Raw genomic sequence first — 16,787 nt, forward strand, 5'->3', positions numbered from 1 at the left:
AAGTTCTCTGGAGGGCACACATGTAGAAACGCTACATGCGGCCAGCCAGGTTTGGTAGTAGGGGTCTGTGTACGTCCCGGTAGCGACAACACACAGCGGCGTCGGGAGCAGCCGACAACGGAAGACGGAGGACGACGCCGTGGCGGAAAGAGCCGGCGGACAAAGAGAGACGGAGAGAAACCCGCTGAGAGGGTGAGAGAGCGGGAGGGGGCAGCGAAAGAAGGGGTAAGGGAGACGAGGAGAGAAAGAGAGAGAGAGAGAGAAAGGCACAGACAGCGACAGACGTGCCGGTTTCTCGGATCCGAGCAACGCGTACGAGGACGAGAGAGAGCGCGCAAGGCGCGCTGCGGTGGTGTACGATGGATACGAGAGTAAAAGAGAAGGATGGATAGAAAGAGAGAGAGATAGTGAGGTCCTTTCCCTCTATCGTACGGCTCCACCCACACGCCGCCACTGCCGCCGCCGCCGTGAAGGCGCGCAATCTGGCAACAGTGGCTCGCTATAACCGATATTGTGGCCGTGGATTGAATGGAGGGGAACTAGAGCTCAGGTCAAACCGCCCCACCGGCAGCGACAACTCTCCTCTCGGTCGCACGGAGGAGAGCGACCCTTCGCTCGCTCGCTCGCTCGTTCGTTCGTTACCTCTCAACCCCTGCGCGCGTCCGTCTCGTTCTCGCGCACGCCCTTCCACCCTTGCTCCGTCCGTCGCGCTTACTCGCGCTCCTTCCCCTCGCTCGCGGCGCAGCCGCATCTCTCTTCTCCCTGCGTCTGCACCCTACCAACGCGACGGTGGCGGCGGTGACGGAGCATACGCGTCTGCCGCAACGTACACTGGTCGTCAATGATGCCCGTAGTTCCGGTCTTCCAGGCGCTCTTTCGAGGAAGGAGCCGTCGTGCGGCGGAGATTCGCGTACGACGACTTTCAGTCGAGTGGTGAGGCTTCGACGACGGGAGAATCGTCGCTCGCCGGGGCGAGTACGAGACGCGGACGCGTTTTTCACTCTCGTCGATTCCGCTCAGAACAGCGAGGGCATCATTGTCGTGCCCTGTACACGTGTCGCCGCCGCCGCGCTTCCTTCCCGCCAGATGGCGGCTGAGCATGCACGGGCGTACTCGCGCATGTATGCGTGTCGCGCTGTCCCCACCCGAGGCCGCGGCACACACTCGTCTCCACCGACGATACCCGAGGATACGCTGGCGGAGATCACCACTACAACGGTAACGGTGCTCGTGCCGCGCGTACTACTACTATCTACGTCGTCGTCGGCGAGTTTCACCGTGAGGTGTATACATGCACACACACACACACACCTCGGCACACTTGGTGTGCGTGTCGCGCGCGTACATATGCACCGCGCGGGAGAGACGAGAGATCGTGACGACGAATCAACGCGGGACAAGGACACACGGGCCGGTCGTGCGCGCGACAAGGACGGCTTGAGAGCGCCCTGATGGGAGCGAGAGAGGAAGAGAGAGGGAAAGAGGTACGCGCTGCACGGGAGACGGAGAGAGAGAGAAAGAGAGTGCCGAGAACCGGGGGGGGAAACGCGGGACGGACGACGAACGAGCGAGAGCAACGTCGTCGGTCCCAACAACCTCTCACTAGACAGTATTACTTTCAACCGTTTAGCGGGGCCAATGCTACCTGGCGCGGAGTAGTAGTCACTCAGCCGTCCGGGATATACCGAGAGGACGCTTCTCCTCCCTCCCTCTCTCTCTCTTTCCTTGTTTTTTTTCTTATTATCTCATTCCAGCGTCGCGTGCTTCCGCGTATGCCGCTCGAAGAAAGAGAGAGAGAGAGGAGGGCTTATCTTATCTTATCCGTCGACATACGGAATATGCGTATCCACATCGTCGCGGTAAATAAATCGCTACGGTCCTGGTTGTCGACGACGACGTCGCCGCCGGTGCGTCTCGCCGTCCACGTGCCTCGCGGAGAACGAGAAGCCCACGGCGGCCGCACCGACGCTACGCCCGTGACAGACTGAGGCGCGCGACCGCCGCGGCCGGTGGATATAAATAAAGTTTCCGCGGACGGGAGTACACGTACGTGAGCGAGCGAGCGCGAGAGAAAGAAAGAAAGAAAGAAAGAGGTGAAACGGGCGCGCGCGGCGGTGACTAAGGTGCCGCGGAGGAGCCGGTGGAAGAGGGAGATCGAAGAACGCGGCTGGCACGGCCGTTGTTTCGAGCGAGTTTCTTCCGGCGAACCGATTCGTCGATTCACGTCGATCCGTCCGACGTTCACTCGCTGCTGCGAGCGAGAGAGAGCGTGCATTCGCCCGTCCGTACTTACGCACGGCGAGGAATCCCGCGCCGGAAAAGCGCCGCTCGTCCGCAGCACGCCGGCGAGGACTCGGCACACACAGCCGGTATCGGCCACGGCGGAGGAGTAAGAGAGAATCCCCCCTCTCCGGGCGCGCTGGGTACGGCGTGGCGGGGGGAGCGCGGGGCGGCGCATCGCATTCGAGTCGCACGCGCGTGCAAGACGACCGGTTGTGGCCCGTGGTCGCCTTCAGTCGGCTCGTAGCTTGCGCGGAGCGCGTTGCTCGTGTGTTTCCCACGCTGCTCTCTCTCACACACTTCCGTTCGTCCCGTCTCGCACGTTCCTCTCGCCGTCTACCTCGGCCCGTCTTCTTCGTAGTCTCTCGGTCTCTTCGTCGTCGTTGTGCACATGACGAGGTGATGAACGCCCGGTGGCATCGCAGATGGCTACGCCGAGAAGCGTAGTGACAGTGCCCAGCGTCGTCCTGCCGATGGACGATGACTATTAACGCGGAGGACAGACGCTACGACGACGCTGCGTCCGTACGTGGTTGCGCGCGGGGGAAAACAGTGTGCTCTTCTGTGTGATCATCTCTCTGTGTGTTGCGCCGCCTCCTCGCCGAGTATCACTCTGATTACGTATACACACCATCGGATATACGCGCTCCCGGAAGATCGCAGGCTGCGAAGGCGCGTGTACGCGTCCGCGTGTGTGCATTGTATATATATATGATATATATATACTTGGATTATACGTCGTCTCTCTCTCTCTCTCTGTCTCTATCTATCTATCTCTCGCGGAGAAGACTCTCCACCGTCGCCCAAATTGACCAAGGATAATAACAAAGGACCGTCGTGTTTTTCCAAACAAGGTGAGTGTACCACCAGCTGATCCTCGCCAGAGTCTCCCGCGACTCGGACGGCGATTGTTGTCGCGAGATCCCCCGCAACTTCGGACAAGCGCGTGTCGCCGTTGCACACTCGATTTCGATACTCGGTCTCTCCTCGACGGCATTCCGGGACGCAGCCGACGGGGGAATCTCTCTTTCGACAATTTCCAGAAGACGAGTTCTCCTCTCTCTCTCTCTCTCTCTCGTCGTTGTCCGAAGTGTGTCGGAAAAGAAAGTGCGTCCGAAAAACCGCCTCGAAATTTGTATGTAAACACACGGACGTGGTCGATCCGACGATATAGATTCGCGTCGATTTATCTGTCGAGGGTGTTTTCATTTACACGCGTCTTATTCGAAATCACACCTCAGAATTGGCCGTTCTTTTTCTCTCTCTTCCTCGATGTTTATTCCCGCGTCGGTGTTTCAAAGTGGATCGCTTTCTAAGTGATACACTGAATCTTGCGGGAGCGATCACTCCCCCCTCCACGTTTGTCGTGTTTCTAAACGGGAGAAACGGTTTGTTCGCGAGTGAACGCGACTTCCAGCGACTCTCTCGCTGTGTGTTAATCGATCGAAGATATACCGTTACGACGATCGTGTCGCGAGTGCGACGCGCGCCTCGGTGTTTGAACGCGCCACGCGCAGAGATTAAACTTCGCAAACTGGACTTTATTCCCCGTGTATGTGATCGCGCGTCTGCGAAGTTTCTCTCATTGATCTCTCGAAATTTCCGTGCTATAGATAACGGAAAAAAAAAAAAAAAAAAAAAAGTTGCATCTATAGTCGCGGACGGAGGTGATTTTCGCGCGATCCGCCCCGAGATCTCGATCGCTCTCGGGATTGTCGGCGGTCGGAGATTGACTTTAATCTCCAAGGTTGTTTCGCGAAAAGAAAAAAAAAAGAGACAGAGAAAAAATGACAAAATCAAGAAGAGTCAAGCTCCATCGATTATCGGCCGGTCCTGCCTCACAAAGTTACAAAACATGTAATAATAGACACCTCTGCTATTCTCCGATCCGCGCGCGCGATGCCAAGAGTGACCGATCGCGGAGAATGCGAGTTCGCGTAACGCGCGTAGGAGAGAGACAGGCGTGGAAACGTCGTCGTCGACAGCCACGCGAGAATGCGACTCTCGTAATTCGGCGAAACGAGAGAGAGACCTGCGGTGTATAGCCGCGGTCTATTGATATTTACTACAGCCTGTCTCTCTCTCTCTTTTTCTCTCCGTCTTTTCGTCTATCTCGCTCTCTCGTTGGCGATACGCGCGCCTTGTCTCGCCATCGACGCGAAATCCCGCGCGACTCTCTCGTATCGATCGGCGAGAAAACGCCCGCGATCTCTCGTCTGTGCCGCTCGTTATTACATCGCGGTGCAGTGGATATTCCGACCGGCGTGGCGCGGCTAGGCGCTTTCACAACGGGTGATTGTTCTAAAGATGTGTCATTCCGTCCTGCTCGCGCGCGCCGCTCCGCCGTCGAGCCTGGTTTAGCCGCGGCGGCGAGAAAAAGACGCGAGACACGCGGCGACGAGAGAGAGAAGTGACGGAGAAGGCGAACGAGAGGAGCAGCATCGGCCGAACGGAGGTGAAGGACGGGGGGAAGAAGGATGGTGGTGGCGGGGGAGGAGGCGATCATCCGTCATATAGAGACGCGCGCGCGACTTGAGGAGAAGCAGAAAGTCACGTCCACCCGTAAATCTCCGATGGCTCTCTTTGTAGGTCACATCGCATTACGCTTCTCCTCCTCCACGCGCGTTCGACACCTCCGCCGGGGTCATCGAGACGTCGCGACGCCGTTTATTACGCGGATGTCCCCGCTCGATGATTCCGACCAGCTTCATTCTTCCGTCTCGTCCGCTCCTCCGGCACTCTGACTAACGACAATCGTTATCCTAGGATATTACGTGGGCCGAGTGAAATTAATACCGAGGCGTTAACAGCGATCTTGTAATCCAGGCGCCTGCACTTATCGGCTTGTGTGACGAGCGATTTTTAAATAGATGGAGCGAAAGGATCGTATTTTTTGTTGTTATAGTTTCGTGGAACTATGTACGCGAAGGATAATGGAGAATCGTAGACCGGAACGACGTGCACACCGGGGTCTGCTTTTTTATAGGTGACAGCAAGTCATGCTATCTGTGTGCACTTAAAATGGAACAGATACATATTTAATACCAAGCGAGAGATAAGGAAATAGATTAAAATAGATAAGGGAAGAGGAGATAAGGAAATAGGAATGATCACGAAGTGATGGGTCAGAAAATACAAAGGACTTGTTGTTTCGTAAAATCGTCAATGGCCCTAAATTTGAACCGAGTTATCCAGAATTCTCATGTTTACACGGTAAAGGAAACGAAAAAAATAAAGAAGAAAAAGAGAGAAATGGGAGCAAAGGGAATTCAACTGTTAATAAAATCAGGTTTCGGTTAAAGTTTTTGTTATGGCAGATTCAAATTTAGGAATTGATATAATTAATCGACCGCGGAGGAATATCGAATATCAGCAAATGTGCTAATTCGATTTACAGGTTTGAATATCTTCCATGTGGAGTTTCCTGTGAATTATTTATTGCACAATCTAATACGCCGGTACACGGAAAAAAAAATGGTAGATTCACGTAAATAATTACTCCGATATACTCCGCAGCAAATCTTCACTCGGGTCAAGTTATATTTACTCGCTCCGAGTAGAATATTTTCCAGGTATATTATACAGATATAATATTTACTCGATCCAAGTAAAAATCTGCTACGGAGCATTGGAGTGATTAAATTGCTCGAATCTGGCACCTTTTCCTGTGCATACACGGAAAAAATTAGTCTGAAAAATTAAGAATGGACATTCTCACGTATAAGCGGGGAACATCACAATCTCTTTGGGGAAGCTTTCACGCTTTGATTGAATTGGCATCGATGCGAGTATCGCTTCGACTCGATTCAAGATTAAAAATCTCCCAAGAGGATTATAATATTCTCGCTTATATACGAGAATATCTATTCCTGATTTAAGAATAATTATTTTTTAAATACACATGCGGAGAACGCGAATCACGCGGAGCGCGGGAGACTCGCCGGGTGTCGCGCTCGATCACGCGCGCGATCGATCTTTCCCGCGACTCGCCGAAAACAAACGTCGCAACGTGCCGTGGAATCCCCCCCCCCCTCTCTCGTGCGCGCCTCCTCGAGTCCTCCGCGCGGCACGTGTGTGCGCGCGCGCCCGTATCGATAAAACGCTCTCGTCGCTCCTCGAGAACTCGCTTGCCGCTTCTCGTAATCCGACGTGCGCGACCGTTAATTATTCACTTCGACCAGCCGTTTCTATTTCGCCGACACCGGGATTCGCGCGCGAATTCTAATCGCGTTATACACCTCGCTCGGCGATGTTAATTCGATTTCACCCCGGCCAATCTTGTCGTCGATTTATCCCGAATTTGATATCGCCGAGTGGCAGGTAGGCAGCGGTCGCCGTCAGTGGTGACACTCGAGCGAGCGTTACACTTCCCGACGTTTTCCCGTGAGGGAAAATCACACCCCGCATTCTCGAGCGATGTGTAATTTCACGACTATACACAATGACTTGCAGCGCGCACGGGTCCATTCGGAAAGTCGTAAAACTTCTTTTTACAGTGTGCCTCTCTCTCTCTCTTTCGTGCCGTTCACCTCTCGCTCGTCCCGAGCGTGTCATGCTAATTCCCTCTCTTTCTCTCTCTACCTCCCGATTTGTGACGTATCGCACATGTGCTGCTGAACAACAGCGTTGTTTACGCTCGCCCGAATTCTATCGTCGACAACCGTTGCTCGCGATAACTCGCGTCGCGGAGTTTATCGTGCCGATCACATGACTGCGAATTCGACCTCGTGGCGGCTGGAACTTCCGTATCTCTTTCAACGGCGATAATCACCGCGGCGACATTGTCAACGCTCGTTATCGGTCGCGAAGCGACATGAATGCTCGAAGAAAAAAAAAGGAAAAGCATCGGTTCTTCCGCACTTTCGAATATACCGTCGTATCGGCTGGATATCAGCGAGTGAATTGTCGTCGACAAGCTACGTAGTTATGAGGGAAGAGGGGGGGGGGGATAGAAAGTATTCTTGTTAAAATTATAATCGTCGATTATATCTTCTTGTTTTAGCGGAGAATTAATTGCGCAAAGTAGAATGGTCACGTGTCCCGGAAAGCCCGCTCCGAGTTTCAAGCGGAAATAACTCGGTCGTGTGCGTTACTTGTTGATAAATTGAAAGTGTCGATCAATTGACAGTCAACGTTCAAATTTCTCACAATTTAGATTTAGTTTTATAGTCTTAATTTTTTAGCACCGGTCCCTCATTTTCCGGATAACTTGCAGTTTAGGCTTAACTCGACGATAATGCAAAATTTATGTTCTTCAATTTTTTCCAACGTTATCCGTACGACGCCCAAGTAGGTTGATGAATAAAGTATTATCCTTCTTCTCTGTTTATATTTGTCTGTTGCTCAAATAATTAACCTTTTCTGCGTAGCAGTGTGCGCGTACAATATAAGATCATCATCGTATTACAGTAACGCTTGCTAACAAAAATAGCCCCTTGCCCACGCACTATTATAGTCGCAAATACCAGACACACTTTTTTTTCCCCCCCGCGCGCGGAGAAGATTGAGTCAGAGTAGACGATCAAAAGATTAATCCGTTACTTCCGCAATTGTAAATCGTAAATCCGCCGGCCGAAAATAGCGATCAAAGGTGCGTTCGGCGACGAAGAAAGAAACGCGGTAACTCGATTAAGGAACGCGCATCGCGCGGCGACGGCCTCCGGCGAGAAGAATCCGAGTGATTTACCGGCGCGACTCTCGGAATGATGAAAGCCCACCGCCTTCCCGCGTCCGGAGTATCGCTTATTGACTCTCGCTCGTCACAAAGTATTAGCGGCCATTGAATTCGAAGCGGACGCACGTCCGTGGGCCGGCTGATAATCTCAACAATTTTCAACGCGCAGTAGTCTTCTCCTCCTCCGCAGCGAGAACACGGCTATCTAATCGTTTATCGCTGACGCGCCGCGTGTCACTGTACCGCGTGTTATCGATGCGCGATGATAATTATCCGCGATAGTCGCCCAAAGCGGAGACAACTCGCGCGAATCTAGATGTTCCGCGATTCTCCCGCTCCGAGAGACTCATGCTCAGTTCGCAAGTAAGTTCGTACCAGTCCCGAAGACTCCGGAGGAAAAACCTCCCGGTTCCTGCAACTTTCCCGCGAATTTTTCGATTCCTCTCCCGAGAAAAAGCACTTTCTCGCCGCTTTTCAAGTGGAAAAATTCACTCGGAAAAGTTCAAGCCTTGCCTTCCGATAAGACCTGTCGCATTTGCTTCTTTTCGTAAGGAGGATAATTGCTGAAAAATGGCGCTTGAAAATTTATCCGTCAGATGCACAGCTTATTTCTGTACGTATAGAATAAGGCTTATTTCGGAGGAAATTTCTACAGAAGTCAATCTTATGTCCTACAAATGAAGTGAAATTTCCAAATACTTCTTTCTCCGTTCACTTGACCGAAGTTAAGTGAAATTACTATGTTATACGTCAAACAGTATCATTGCTATTGACTATCCTCCGGGAAAAATGTTTCTAACCTCGGGGAGAAAGAGGCCGGAAATTTTCCGCGGAAAAATGGCAAGAAACCCGGTTTTTTTTTTTTGAACTATACAAGTTTGCAAGTAGTATTTTCGAGCGGGTGTGCGTGTTTCTTTTTCTCCTTCTTCGGCGAGATATCAAAGAGGAAAAGCTCGCTCGCTTCTCTCCCGCCGCCGTCATCGTTCGATTCTTCCCCGAAGCGCGGTATCTCGGACGGAACGATTCGTCGGACTACAGCCGCTATTAATCCGCGCCGAAAGAGCGATCGCTCTTTCCGTCTCGCGCGCGAGGAGAGCCTCTTGTTCTTCCTTAACCAAGTGGGTTAATTGGCAAGAAATCGCCTCCTTCCACGAAATATCGTTCCCGGGGAACGCGCGATCGTGAAGCGCCGCGGACAGCTTCCTTTGATACCGCACAAAGGCGGGAAGAAAGCACGCGGAGGAGGATTGATAAATCGTCCCCGACGGTGGTATATTAGCGGGCGCGAGCGGAACGCGTGGCCGGACTAATGCGAAAAGCCGGATGCACGCGTCGAGGGCGATACCGATCTTCCACTCGGGGAACTTGGAAAACTATTTTCGAACCGGACGGATAACGTCGGAGTTAAAAGAACGGAACGGAGCCCGCCGAGATAGATCGATCCACGTTCGTTGATCGAGCCCCGAACTGTCCTGTCTGAAAAAAGAGGGAGGGACGGAGGGAGGGTGGAAAAGCCGGAAAATCTCGTGAGAAGGGATCGAAGAGCCGCATTCCTCCGCTGGTGCGGCGCGCGATAGAAATCGACGACGACGGGCGAGCGTCGTCGTTGACGTCCGCTTTGAGGGAAGCCGAAACTATGTCAGGATTCCTTGACATTTGTGTGTCGCCGCTTCGACGCCGACGACCTTGTCCGGGCCTCGCTCCCCCCCTACCTCCCCCCTTCACCCGGCTTTTATTATTCGCCCCACATTCGCGCGTAGGCGACGTTATGGCAACGCAATCGATTCGCAGTAAATTTTGATAACGCCGAGATGTACGAGGAAAAGAGAGAGAGAAAGAGCGCAGCCCGTTATCGAAATTAATAATTCGCGCGGAAGGGAGGCGCTACAAAGCGTGTGCGCGACAAAGTGCGCACGGGGATGGAGGGTAAAGCGGGAGGATAGTCGTCTGTTTAATTTCCAACACCCGGAAATTAGTCGACGCTCCGCGTCGCTTCGCGCGAGGCGGGAATAAAAATCGGGAAAAGAAACGTCCTCTCGAAGATTACGTCGCTGATTATCGACGATCGCGCGCGCTTTATCGACTTTCACACACACACACACACACACGTACCACAGAGGCCTAGGATAACGTGCAACGTGAGCTCGTGAGACGTTTAATGTCTTCTCGCGGAATCCACGGAGGAGAGGCCGTCTCGTTAAAATTAGACGCGATAATGACGCGCCGTCTCCGGCAAATCGGGTAACAGCGCGCGCCGCGTCTGTTCACCGATCATCGTCGTCGTCGAGGAGCTTTCACCCAAGACTGCGCCGCACACTGGAGGACGCGAGGCTCGCTCGACAGTGGCACACGCATATACACGGTGCTGCATCATCCTAGGCGCGAGGGGGGAGGACGAGGGCGCGAGATCGTCGGCGCGCGTTTATTGCGAATTCTCGTCGGCTCGCGTTGCTTTCGTTTAAAGCCTTCCTAATCTCGATACACGGACTCCGTCGCGGTGGCACAATATCAGAAATAGGTTTGTTAAAATAAGCGTACACTCGATGGCGCGCGCGCGTACACGCGTCGCTCTCCGTGCGCCGTTCTCAGGGCCGTACCGAGCGCGCCTCGGGCCCGAGACTCGGGCTCGAGATTTCGAGCGTAAAACTTCGGAGCGCGTAAACTGCGCAGGCTGCTTGGGAGGAGAGTGATTGAGGGGGGGGGGGAGAGATCGGAGGATAACTGTATCTTCTATTCCAATGTCCAAAGACGCTCGATCTTTGTCCAGCTTTCTCCGACAGGAATCAAGTCAGACGAAGATCGAATGCCCGCGGTAGCTGGACGTCCTTTCCCAATCAAGTATTCGCAGCCTCTTCACTGAGAGAAATCCCGATAAAGTCATCGTCATCTTCGGCAACTATTCGCTCTGTTCGATACGTAAATACTTAAATCGAGGTAAATCCGCCGTAAGTACCCACCGGGGATAGATATTTCTCAGTTTTCCGATACATTTTCTCTCAGTGTACGAGTCTAGGATTTCAAGGAAATCATCTCGGCACATCGAGTCTCTCTCTCCGCGCGATCTCGCGCGCGCGCGCGCGCGCGATAATTTATGATCGCGTAGCCCGGTAGCCGGCGCGCGCGCGTATTCGCTCGAGGTGATTCGCGGGTATTCGCTCTCCGGCTGCCGCGAGCTCTCCGACGAGCTCCGTAACTAAGTATACTCTACTCCGTTCCATTAAAGCTCGCGCGCTAGTCCGCCGCCGCGGGTAGATACGATTCCAATAATGTCGCGCGGTTACATCTTTTCCTACGGCCGGTGTGCCGTCGCGGGTCACTCCGCCGATGAATTGCCGTCGATTATCTTATGGCGCGATGCTCTTCGCATTCTGGGCAAATGCACGATTTCCGATCGATAGCGGAAGAATGAATCGCGTATATATATATATATATATATATATAATATATATATATAGCAAACTGGTCTCGAGTGACCGCGAGAGTGTTCACGATGACGGAAGAGCGGCCGTTCCGGTGGTCTTTTTTCTATTTTTTTTTTCTTCAAGGGAGGAAAAGCAAAAGCTTCTATCGGCGTCGGATCTCGTGATCTGATCATTCTTACGCCGTAATTTCGAGAGGTGTGCACGGGGCTAAATGAAACCAAGAGAAACGAGAGGAGGAAGGAATTGGCGCTCGTTCACTCGTAAATCGCAAGAAATATCGCACAACGATCAATTATATTTCCACTCCCAGCAACTATTTGTCAAGGAAGATATCGGAGTGACCGCACGTTAAACTTTGGTCAAGTATATTTTACTCGAACGCCGGCACTTTTTTCCCCGGTGCATCCATATCAAAGTTCCGGCTGATAACGGCGTGAAAACATTCCGAAAACATTCGCGCTTTTCGCTCTCACATTCCTTCCCCCCTCTCATTCGCGTCGAATAATTCTCAGCGTATTGACGGATCTGTAAGGTTCACGCGAGGCGCGATAAAACAGCAGCCGGGGGACTTTCGAAATCCACGAACGGGACGACATTCCGCGATACACATCCGGCACGAGTTTATCTCTCAGCATTTTTAATTTCTAATTATATCCGATCGAGCCGGCCGTCCGAGTCGAGCGCGCACGAGACGAAGCGCCTCCGAGAGGCCGTAAAGCAGCGCGCGCGCGCGCGAAACGGGTCGGGCACAGGGGGACACGCGAGCTATTTACCAAATTGGCAAATATCATTGAGTCAGGAATATATCGTCACCTTTTGATTGCGTACTCCCGCTCTCGCGGAGAGGGGGGAGGGGGGAAGTATACTTATTTGTCAAGGACGAAGCGGCGCGGCGACAGAGACGCGCCTCGGAACTGACTCGAGGAGGAATTATGTCAGAGGGGCCAGCACGCACACACACACATGCGCGCGCACACATATTATAAATTCACCTTGGCACGTTGGCACGTAGAAAATCGCGGACGACGTCGCCCGCGCCACCACCATCGATTACGACCTCGGACGGTTATCGTCGTCGTCGTGCGATTACGACGTCCGTCGTCCAGCTCGTCGTTCGCCTCTTACCCCCTCCCTCCCGACTTACAAGCCGCTAACTGAAAATTAAGTCAATCGCGTTAATCTCTCGCCCGCGTCGGATGTGTCCCCGTCCGCGAGTCCAACGTGACTCGCAGGAGCGAGCGTGTTTTTTTCCCCTTCCTCGTTCTTTTTCTTTTCTTCTTTATTCCCTTCTCTCTCTTTTTCTCGCGAGGTGTTTATCGCAGGTAGATACGCGCGTGCTTCCTCACCATTCGAAACGTATAATTCTTATCTTAATATTCCCACGGACGTCTCTATTCGGAACTGGCGGCTCTTCATTGAGATGAGATTTTCAGGCTCGGCTGATCATCGAAGAAGGAAAGAAAGAAAGGCGTAGCAACGAAACGAGTCAGATAGAGCGAACGATGGGCGAGCGGACGCTCTCGATACGACAATATTCATTCAGTGGTGCGCCGTTCAGACGTTTTTTTTTTTTCTTGTATTACGATGTCACGAAGGAGTGTAGCTCTCACTTTCGGCTACGGCGTTAACATGTGCGGCGCGCATAAAACTGGACTCGGTCTCGTCACTCATCCGCGAAGACGACGCTTGCGTAAAAGCATAGACGCGTCGCACGCACGCCGGGCACGACGTGTCGGAGAATTCGTTGGTTCGGCTTGTGAAACGCCTATTATTTACCGACATCGAGAGGGCGCCCGGCAGCAGCCGCTCTCGCAGCCTTCGAACGTTTTATTCTCGCAGCCGCGCGCTCAAGGTGAGGTGTAATTAAACTTTCATAATTGTCCGTTGCATAATGAGGACTCCGACAGAGAGAGAGACGCGTCGCTCGTTCGCTACGCGCGACCAACGCGCGCACGCAGCGTTCTCTAAACACGCTGAATTCGAATCGTCTGCGCGAGCCCTCTCTCCCTCCCTCCCTCCCTCCGTCCCTCTGATACGTGAGAAAGTGGGAAAAAGTAAATTGCAATGAAAAGCAAGAAATTTAATCTCAATATTCCACGAGATAACGCGAATACGACCGGTCGAGCGCTCGCGAGTGCCGCGATCTTGCCTTGCGGAAGGTTTTTTTATCCGCGCGCAAAGTAGATATATACGTTATTATTACACGTTAATCGTTGGAGAAAATATGAAACATCGTACGAAGAGACGTGTATTGCATCCGTAGAAAAGATCCGCACGATTTACGACGAGTGTGCGTCTAGTGATCTCTCTCTCTCTCTCTCTCTCTCTCTCTTTTCTCCGTATCAAGTTAGGTATTGTAAAAATTTGAGCGAGTCATTAAAGCATGGAAACTTAACGGCTCGATGCGAGTCGTCGAATAAATAATCACCGAGAAGCGAATTAAAGGCTTACCTATAAATTTGGACGTGTCTATCGGTGAGAGACGCTATCTGTAAGATACATGCATAACTATAAATAACAATTTTACGCCGTTTATTGAATATATCTCGCGAAGAGTACGGTATTCGGTTACCAGGGGGGGGGGNGGGATTGGCCTCTCGTCGATCGGCGTAACATCAGCGCACGATTGTTATGAAATCGAATCGCTCGCAATCGCAGTAACGTGTAAACGCGTGTTTTACCGACCGCCCCTGCAAATATTGACCTACGCTCGGATTCGCGAAAAAAAAGGAAGAAAGGAAGGGGGGAGAAAAAGCGGAATGATCGACACGGAGGGGAGGCACGCGCGCAAATAGTGTGCCGACAAGATGCGCGCGCTCGCTCGCTCGCGCTGATAACTCTAATCGGAAACGTGATCGTCGCGCGACAGCGCGTTTGTCTCTATCGGTCTATCGGTCGTGTCGTACGCGTCGCGCGTGTCGACACGCCACGTCCTGTCGCTGGGCGCGCGTACTTCGACGTTTCGAAGCCACAAAAGCGCGCACACGCCGATGATAAGACGCGAGATTCCAGCGGATAAGTGAGCAAGGCCGCCGATTCGACCAGCGACGAACGATTTCGATAACTCTCACAATTAGGATCTACCGGCTGACATATCTTCAGGTGTTCGAGTTTCAATTAGCTGCAAATTATGATAACTATAATGATCTTTATTAACAGAAAGACTCGGTTAATACGTATGATTAACTGAAAACGATCGCGCATGAAGCAGATAAGAGATTGAATATGGGTGACGGGGAGAAAAGAAAAAGTGCAACGTTCAAGTAGATATTTGCTGACGAGAATTAGAGTAATTGTTTTACTCGGGTTAAGTAAATATTGGGGAGTGGTAATACGCATTGTTTAACAAAATAATAAATTATTTAGGATGACCACGCTTTGCGGGATGCGTGCTGACCCATAATGCGAAGGTTAAAGTAAAATAATTATTCCGATACTCCTTAGCAAATATTTACTTGAATACAACACCTTTTTTCTTTCAGTGTACACGGAGAAAATGCTCGGTTGGTACAACTTATTTTCTGTTATCTGTCGACCAAACGAAAAGTCGATTGTAAAGAACCAGAAAACTTCCTGTAGGAGATATCTATTTAGTCAACTATCTGAGTTATGTCAACCGAATTTTAACACGGCCGAATATTCAGACACGAACGTTTAGATGATATTTTCGGCCGCGATAACAGAAATGTCGTTTCTTGCCATTCTTAATTCCCTGCTCTGTTACGCGGATTGAGGTTTTTCATCGTGCAGGAAAATAAGGAGCGCATATAAAATAATTACATGAATAATGCAAATAATCAATATATAAATAATTAATATAAGTATAAATAATTAATATAAATATATAAATGATAAATAGATAATAAATAAATAAATACATAAATGATTAAATAATAAATAAATATATAAATTATTGTAAATTCAGGTTGTTGGTTTAAATTCATAACATTTAAATTTATAAAGTACAAAATTATAATGGCTAAAATTCGGTATCAAATTAAATTTAATCGGCACTTCAGATTGATTCCCCCCCCCCGTATGAATCTTTGTATTCGCAATTCGGCGCCGCGTTATCCAGCGTGTTATCGTTCCATCATTCGGCTCGTTGCGCGGGCGCAACGATTTCGAAAGCGTCTCGCCCATTGTGAGAACCGTCATTGAGCGGCGGATTTAATTAATTTGAACGGAATAGCGTACGCTCTTATCGCCGTCATTACGACATTATAATTGCTTTGAACCGGCCAGCGTTATCTTGGGATACTTTTCGCCGCTGATAACTCGGCTAACCGAATACACCGGCCATGTGTCGGGATTCGTCGTGCGAATCGCCGAGAGACTAGAGGATCGTCAATGACGGTCACCGGTCGTTTAGGGAAAGAAGACTGTCTCGGAGACGAGTAGGAGGGAGATAGGAAAGAGAGAGAGAGAAAAGAAAAAAAACATGACAATCGAGAACGGGACGCGTCGACGATTAGCTCGAGGCGATCGCGCGTGGCAAGGACGCGTCGTCGTCTCACCTTACCGCGAAGGCTGTAAACCATCGGCTGTCATTCGCGCCTTGTACATTAACCGCTCATTTCTGCAGCGAGCGCGCGTGCGTGCATACCTACCTACCTACTTGCTTGCTTACCTGCCTGTGCGTGCGTGCGCCGCGCCACTGTCGTGCTGCCGGCCCCGGTAATCGGCCGATTGTAACTCGCGACCCAACTTTCTATACGATACGGATGAACCCCTTCGATGGAAACCTCTCTTCTACCTGTCGGACGTTACCGGGATTTCACTGTGAAGACGGTTGTTTCGCGACCGGGATCTACATGGGTAAAATTTGACGAGGAAATTGCGACGCGCGCGATTTTGCACGGAAGGACGCTGCGTAACAGTCATGTATTTTTTTTCCCCAATATTTCTTCTTCCTCCTTTCTTCTATTTCTCGTTCTCTCTTACCCGACCTGGTCTCGCGCTCTGTGCGCGAAACCGTCAGCTTGTCGAAATTATACAGCCGGCCAGCCTCGTTCGCCATAGCCAATTAGATTGGAGAAACACGGCGAATTGGGAGCATTTTCCTTTCACCGCGACGGGAGAAGAATCGTTGTCGCGTCGGCCGATTGCACTTTCCAGCGCTGTGATTTGCGAAGTTCCATCCACTCTCTCCTTCTCTCATCTGCGTGTCTTCGTCGCGGCATCCTCCCGATTTCGTCGGCCGGATTCCGTCGCAATCGTCAAATTTTCGCTCGGTCCCGAAATCTGTCAAAGCAACCCGTTGTGCGAATTCCTCACGCTTACGCCACTGCCGGCGCGCTCGGTGCGCAATGGCCAATCACTTTTCACAGGATCGTCGGGAATCGATCGTGTGTCTCCGTTCGTGTTTAGGTGAGAACGCGTACGCTCACTCGAGCTCCCCCCCCCCCCCC

At 51.5% G+C, this 16,787-nt stretch overlaps 1 protein-coding gene across 2 annotated transcripts in view; it reads left to right on the forward strand.

Annotated features, from left to right (window-relative positions):
* The window catches only part of LOC106746378 (zinc finger MIZ domain-containing protein 1), a 147,645-nt gene that overhangs the window by 102,342 nt on the left and 28,516 nt on the right, over positions 1-16,787 (forward strand). Inside the window, exon 1 of one of the 2 annotated variants that reach the window (XM_014622940.1) lies at positions 2,506-3,134. The exons of the other annotated variant lie outside the window; for it this stretch is intronic. The gene's annotated coding sequence lies outside the window, so the exon portion shown is untranslated. Of the gene's footprint in view, positions 1-2,505; positions 3,135-16,787 lie in introns of those variants that run through there. 2 annotated transcript variants of the gene reach the window in all.

The sequence above is a fragment of the Dinoponera quadriceps genome, unplaced genomic scaffold (genome assembly GCF_001313825.1).
Source record: "Dinoponera quadriceps isolate SergipeBrazil2010 unplaced genomic scaffold, ASM131382v1 scaffold566, whole genome shotgun sequence".
Classification (NCBI taxonomy): domain Eukaryota; kingdom Metazoa; phylum Arthropoda; class Insecta; order Hymenoptera; family Formicidae; genus Dinoponera; species Dinoponera quadriceps.